General features: G+C 40.4%; 1 pseudogene; it reads right to left on the bottom strand.

Moving 5' to 3' along the window:
• Positions 1-4,303: 4,303 nt before the first annotated feature.
• Positions 4,304-4,380, bottom strand: LOC139957843 (U2 spliceosomal RNA; annotated as a pseudogene).
• Positions 4,381-7,769: the final 3,389 nt, after the last annotated feature.

Raw genomic sequence — 7,769 nt, 5'->3', positions numbered from 1 at the left:
AACATGTGCATATTTGATAGGAAAAAACCTAACAGTTATTCTTTTCATGTCTATTAAACAACGGTTGATAGTTCAGGTAAGTCATCTGCTAATTGCAATTATCTAGATACACCTAAGTCTCACTCCCACCCCCCCCCTCTCTACAATATCATATACAATACTCAATGCCATTAGTATGTGACTCAATGAACCAATCTTGTACAGTACATGTTATAAAACAGTTATTCTTTTATGTCTATTAATCAATGTTTTAAAGTTCAGGTAAGTCATCTGTTAAGTGCAATTAACTAGATACACCTAAGTCTCACTCCCAACCCCCTCTCTATAAATCATATACAATACTCAATGCCATTAGTACGTGACTCAATAGACCAATCTTGTAGAGTACATGCGGTTCACTGAAATGTTACAAAACAGTTATTATTTTATGTATATTAAGGGAGCATAGCCAAATCTAGTCCGCGCTTGGTGCCGCGCAAGTCTGCTGCCCATTGTGCTGCTACTGAATATTCTTTACGGCCCAGTGACCACAGTGCTTCACTTGGCAAGTTAATGAGGCAGCCGTGGGTTGGGTCTACGAACACGTAACAATAGGCTTTCTTAGCAACAAGAAAGAGTGACAGAAATTAATGAATAGGAGCTTACTTGCACAGTCCGTGGCAACTTATCAATGGTCTATTGTTCGCATTAATTGTACCTTGGTTTATTGCCGGTACAATTGGTTTCGATATCATTTCCCTTCCGCAATACTGAAATCCCATGATTGTGTGTAGCCTAATACCACACTGATGTCAATGGAAAAAAATCTAGCCTAACTATAGTGCACATGCTTCGTGAATGTAAAAGTGCCATTCGCGGTAAATGATAAGCGTTCCCAAATCCCAACCTACTCACAATGGTAACGTCAAGGACTTCTTTCTCGCACTGCCAGGTGTGTGTCGCACTGCCAGGTGTGTGTCGCACTGCCAGGTGTGTGTCGCACTGCCAGGTGTGTGTCGCACTGCCAGGTGTGTGTCGCACTGCCAGGTGTGTGTCGCACTGCCAGGTGTGTGTCGCACTGCCAGGTGTGTGTCGCACTGCCAGGTGTGTGTCGCACTGCCAGGTGTGTGTCGCACGGCCCGGCGCGGGAAGATCGCTGTTGAACTGAACTTTATTTTCAGCATCACGGGAAATGTTTATAACCATTCATTGTCGTCCACAATTATTTAATTTTTTCTTCTTGTATGTAACGTTCGTAAATGCATACTGTGTAAGTGTCTTCTTTCGTGTGAGTTTGACTTCAGTTCGAACGACTTCTTTTCTGCTTTCACACATATTCTATACAACTTCTCTTTTTTAAGAATCGCCGTTCTCGACGAAAGCCCGCGCATAGCAAACTTACACAAGTTGACCTTTGTACTGATTGTTACTTGTACACATGACAGTAGTGGTCTAGTAGAAGATGCACCTGTGCTACATATAACTACATATAGCTACATATAGGGGTATAAGGACGCAACTAATCTGTAGCGGGCGTTGATCTAGTGCCAAGAGAAACTTTTCTGGAAACTTGCGAAGATTTTGTAATGAGAAACTTTTTTTTGGAAACTTGCCAAGATTTTCGTATAAACTAAAACACGCAGCACTTGTACCGTATTACACACGTTAAATATTTCAAAATATCGGAAGTTCAACTTTTAAAAGATTGTAAGCAAGATAAAATATCTTTTCAATCCAATGTAGCTACTATAATTTGTAATTTTAAAGTTTTTCATCAGTTTCGTGACAATATTGCATCCATACCTGCGAAATACTTTTGTCGTCGGACAACCCCAAATATACCCCCCCCCCAAAAAAAAAATGGTTTTGTTTAAAAGGGAATTCATTTAAACTTTACGGCCATACCTAGGAAAAAACTGTTTCAGGCTTAGACAAATTTCTTTTGTTTAGACTTAGTCGGAAAAAAATGAATGCAGACAGAATTTTTTTTAACAAAACCATTATATTCCTCTAATGAAAAAAGAAGAAGAAAGAAATTGCTGCAATTGAAATCGATTCTCCAATTATGATAGGAATTATGACTAAGTGCAATTTGTCTTAAAATAAGTGTTGCATATGAGCTTCGTTGCCGTATAAAATCGAATTGATAAACTTACAACTAACTTAAGTTTTTAGAATTTCTCCGAGTTTCAAATAGTTGCAGTTACTTCCGTCTTGAAAGAATGTTTTTTGTAACACGGGGCTTCGTCTTGTGGATTATGGCCATGTGCCTTACTGCGTCCGCTTCCGACAAAAAAAACATACGAGCGACATCGACTACAGCGTCCTAAATTGCGACAATCAAAACGCTGCATGCCAGCGTTAGGAAGGGCGAACGCCGATTCCATGGCCTCGATATTGGTTTTAAAGTGCCCTGGATGTGACGAACTCTCCGATGGTGATGGCATCCCCCTGTGTTTCCGGATTTCGTTCAGGATGTGTGCAGCTTCATCAATGTGTGCATGCCTCTCTGTCACACTTCATTATGGTGAATTCGCCGTTCCTTCGGTCACCGTGTTCCAGAGCGAACTTCAGCTCATCCAGGATTTTTTGATTGGTTTCAATCTTTGTATGCTGTTTCAAAAGTTCAGCCACTCCATGACTATAGTCAGAGTAGGGGAATCTTCCTCACGGCATAACTGTTTATAACTGTTCACCATGTGTCCATTAAACTTATGGCCATTCCAATAACCGTTCCGGGTGCCCATGGTCAAATCTAGAACGTCCTGATCCTTGGCGGTCCTTTCCTGAGCGGATATCTCTGTTTGGAAGGGGTAGTTCACCATCCAAATGATTAGGCAAAATGACGCTCGTTAACTTCTTTGAAAACGGTGCCCATAAATGTTCAATAGGGTTCTACGCACTTTGACCCGGGCATATGATGTGAAACAGAGTAAGTCCAAATTACAGTATTTAAACAGCCGTGCAAAGTAAAACAAAACAGCGCAAGAACGTGGGTTCCAATCAGGACCCCCATCAACAATTAAGATGGTCACGGTCTTCCCTTCGCTGACCTTCCGCATAAGCAATGGTACCAAGTCGTTCACATGAGTCTGGATTGTAAGTGAGTAGTACTTTTGAACTCTGTTCACAACAAATGTCTTTCCACTTCTGGGAGGAAAAAATACTGTTCGCGTCCCAACTTATCTTGGTGTGTCATGGCGCTTGCAGGGTCCTTCTCCAAAAACAATTGGAAAATCGTGGTCCGGGAGGTTCGGGTTATCGTCCACTGGAATAAACTTTTCATTTTGGTGATAACGACTCACAGCTAGAGTCCCTACATTAACTTTGTCCTGGAGGCGGTGAAGTCTGACATTCGCCTTCAGGTTGAAGGCGATTTTCGCCGTTTATCCAGGGCTGCCTTTTTTGGACGGTGGTGTGCTGGGGATGGCTGTTTTGTTTCGCTGCGTGCTGGTCGTCCTTCTGTAGTTTTTTAATATTTCAGTGGGGGGTTGGGCGTTTTGTCTCTGCAGGTCGGTGAGCGTATGTACTTTTTTGGCTCGCTTGACCTGAGGTTCGTTTGTAAGAATGGGATGGTTTGGTAGTGCCGTTTGGCCGTGACGTTTTGTATCCCGTATGACGGGTCACGTAAAAAGCACTTTGTTCATTGTGTCACATGAAAGTAGACAGCATGAACCAGCATACTTGATAGGAAGTTGAACTCTATACTTGACTCGTTCTGCATTATACTGGGCATCAGGTTCTTCCTTTCGACCATCATCCTCTTCCTTGGTACCTTTGCATGTACCTTCCCTTGGTACCGTTCCGAAGCCTTGAATTTTTTGTTCGGTGGTTCTGTTAGTCTGTGGACTGTACTTTTATGGGCTTTCTAAGCCATGAATAGTTCCTGAAACGAACTGAGCTGTTTGCTGCAATGAAACAACTTTGGAGCGGCGACGTTTGTCTGCGGCAAATCCGTTTTGTCGAATAAAATTGTCTATTGTCGGAACCAACTGGGGAAACTTTTCTGCAAGAGGTTTTCTGCCGGCTCCGATTCGGGGCTCCTTGTTTCGAGATTTCCATTTCTGCGGCGACGGTATGTTAACAGGCACTTTTACGGAAGCTTCTGCTGTATCACCTTGCGAAATACTGAAAACATCTAGCGAAGTGTCAAATATAGAGTCGCATGAATTTTCATTGACGAAGAAATCCATTTCAAGGTGTTCATATACTTTTTAAGAAAGTCACCCAGGAAAGAACCTGGGCACGAAAACCAAACTACCAAACGACTGATCCGCTCTCAGCCCCAGTCCCCTTGCATCGGGACTGTGACTGTGTGATCATCGTCGGGTGTGTATCACCATTCCCCTCGAAAGGGAACAGATACTACACATGATCTTAGCCAAAAGGCCGAGAAGGTGTTGATATATAGATGTAGAACTTACAAGTGATGGCTTTAGATTGGTGGGTAATCATTGTAATTATCGCGGAAACAATAGTGTCGGTCCTGTTATTGTAGTACCAAGCCCCTTTCATTGCGATTGCCCGCCTGACTTTGGTCAATGATTGGCGCGGTAGTTTAATTGATTTCATATTAACAAGGGTTTGAGACACATTATTTGAGCATACTGATTTGTGCGGTCAATTTATTTTTAAGTCGATCATAATGCAAGACTAAACTAATTCTTAACGCGTTGTAAACTTGTGAGACTTTTATCTATCATTGCTGGGATATATTTCTAAATAGATAAGAAATAATCGAGTACGGTAGCGTGCTTGAAACCCACTGCTTAACAAGAAATATCCTATCTACTGTAGGTTAATACTACATTGGATGGCTTCGTCGTCAGACAAGTTGCTTCAAAATATTCCTCCTAACTCGTAGTATCCTAAACTGAGACAGGTTTACCATGGCTAAAATTGGAGTCCGTTGGCTAGAACCAGAAAGGGACGTCGGCAAGCTTACATTTGTCAAATTGACGGACTAAATAGGTGATCGTTCAAAGGATATTCTGTCTGGAACTGTTGTTAAAGCTAAATGGAGGTCAACTGGCCGAGTTTACAAGGCAACGCTTTTGAACAATCTAATGGCGAAAATTAAACGCAAGCAGAGTTCCAGCCAACGTCAACCGGCAGTTTTAAGAAAAGCCAACGAAAGTGAGCCTGATTCGGAAGACGATATGCCTCTAGCATACCAGAGTTATTGCAGAGAAAGTTCAACAGGAAGAACATAGGTCTCCTCATGTGAAAGAGCTCCAAGACAAAATCGTCATGCTGGAAGAAACTGTGGCATCAATGGCAACATAACTGAAAGAACTGAGAAAGAATAATCAAGAACTTCAAAATACAAATACAAATATACAAATATAAATACAAATAATACCCAACAATTCCAGGCCGTACTTGAAGCTATTACCCAAAGTCATGACACTGCACGCGAAACTCAAAATTTGATGAAAGGCAGGGTCGCCGCTCGAGAGAAAACCCAGGAACAGCAGAGAAATCTCAATAACAACGGGAAGAGGATCCAACCGGCATTTGGTTTGGTAGAAAAGAAATTTACCGTCGAATGTTTGACGATTCGAATAAAGGTACGAGTTTCCTGAGGGAACTAATGAAATGTATATTTTCAGAGGAGGAGCTGGCCGAAAGTAACTTCAGCGGAGGATCAGTGATATCGGCGATAGGGATGACCGTAAAAAAATGTTTGGACCGAGATCGCATCATGGCCATCCTAGGTCAGGTCGAACTAGAATTCCCAACTCAACCAAAGCGGCGAATTTTTCGAGAATGAGAGACGCCATTAACTAAGAATTCAGGAGAGTTGTGCACCATGTTCGACAGGATGCCGTTTAGAAGTGACTTTTTTATTATTTCTTTTCAACTCTGCTAACTCTCTGGGACTTGCAAAGAGCTTGATGGAACATTCACCTTTCTGAAAATAGTTGGACGTTAATCAGTCATTTGTTATAGTAAGGTTTATTCTTACACCAGTTCGTTTTTTTCTCTCTAAAGATATGTCATGTTTTATAACGTTATTGAAAGTTAACCAGAAAGTTCTACATGTATCCGTTGCTTTTAATATTACTTCTTTCTTTCCTTTCTCTTCTTATTTGTCATAGCCTTTTACCTGTCGTACTGTGTTTGTACGTGGTCATGTTAGTAAATTCTTAAGTTACGCACAACGTTTACCAACTGCACGATAACTTTATCTAAGTGGCCTAGATTTTACTTCTGTATATTTGTTACAAATAGGATGCATCTCAAAGTTGTTCAATAAAAAAGTCATTAAAAATTTCTAATTCTTCACACACATAGCCCAAGTATATCGGGAATATTATTGTCCAATCAAATAAGGCGACCAGCAACACTGCCTCGCCGATAAATATCTATGGAAAATTAGTACTGAGTCTCACATACAGTAAAGTCTATTGCGTATTTCCGTTGAAGTACTGTATAAACTCTTACATTTGTCTTGAGGTAGCTGACACGTAACTATCGCAAAACCGGTCCCAGAGCACAGTGTGGCATTTTTGAACGAATTTTGTTTAAGAAAATGTTAATAAAACAAATGGAATTTGCATACAAACGTGGTAGTAAAGTATCGTAAGGTCGATGTTGCAAATGTAGGCGTATATTCTCTTTTCCTTCTTTCCTTTTTGTTATCTTTGTAAGTACGACTGGGATGGAAGTTCGTTCGGGTTCAGTATAATTTACATGTGAACATGAAAATAACATGATAAGAAGATCGAAATGACACAAAACAACAATTTTCTTATTCTGTAGTCTGTGTTTAAACACTGTAAAGGTAACCGTTTCAGCAAAGATAAACTTTAGAAAAGATCGGCACACTTTGCCACGATAAAGTGTATTGTCTGCAGAACAAAAGAAAGTAGCAACGCTGAGACCAGGATCGTCCAAGTTGCCTCGGAGTTACTCATGCATATCTTTAAGCTCCTCCCATTCTGCATAGGACTTCTGCAGGGTTAGGAAGCTCATTTTACGGTGTGTGCACAGAGTGTAAAGGGGTCATTGTGCAGTTGTGGCTCCGCCTGGCCCAGACTAGATTTGGCTATGTTCCCTTAACACATGTAGCTAATTTAAATGATCTTGTGCAACAACACTTAAATAAATTATATAAGATTATGACATGTATTATTTAAATCCTTGCTTACTGATAGTTCCATGCCAAATAGCATGCAGATCATGTGCATGGGATCATTCCAAATATAAATTGAAAATTTTCCACAACAGCTGCACCTAATATACTACCTATGACTAACATATAGACAATTATTGAAATGAAACATCTTTATATATTTGCATATTGTTACCATTCACTAAATGTTACATCCCTGCTGGAAATTTAATACTGAATTAAGACTGGAATGCCCTTTTTTAGCATGAAACAAGCTCAATTCTTCCTTTCATGCTTGAAACATGCTTATTTCAGCCTAATTTCAACCAATTTCATGCTTGGTATGAAAATGAAGTGTGAAATTTTTTTAAGCAAGATTTAAGACAGAAACTGGAATTTTCACACAAATCTACTATACAACAACATGCAATGCATATCATACTTAGAAATTTGTTGACAACACTTTAGCATGAAACTTGCTGAGACTATAGAAATTTGTTCACAACACTTAAGCATGGAACTTGCTCATTGAAAACACACACAAGTTCTGCACAGAATGAAAAACAGGCTGTACTGTACATAACTTACTGAGAGAATGCAGAAAGTGTATGGGATGTCATATGATGTTTTCAACATTTTGTTGCCCAATATCTGCCTTTGAGGCATGTGGCAA

Source organism: Apostichopus japonicus, chromosome 17, assembly GCF_037975245.1.
Source record: "Apostichopus japonicus isolate 1M-3 chromosome 17, ASM3797524v1, whole genome shotgun sequence".
In the NCBI taxonomy this organism is placed as follows: domain Eukaryota; kingdom Metazoa; phylum Echinodermata; class Holothuroidea; order Aspidochirotida; family Stichopodidae; genus Apostichopus; species Apostichopus japonicus.
This window is presented reverse-complemented; position numbering and strand designations above follow the sequence as displayed.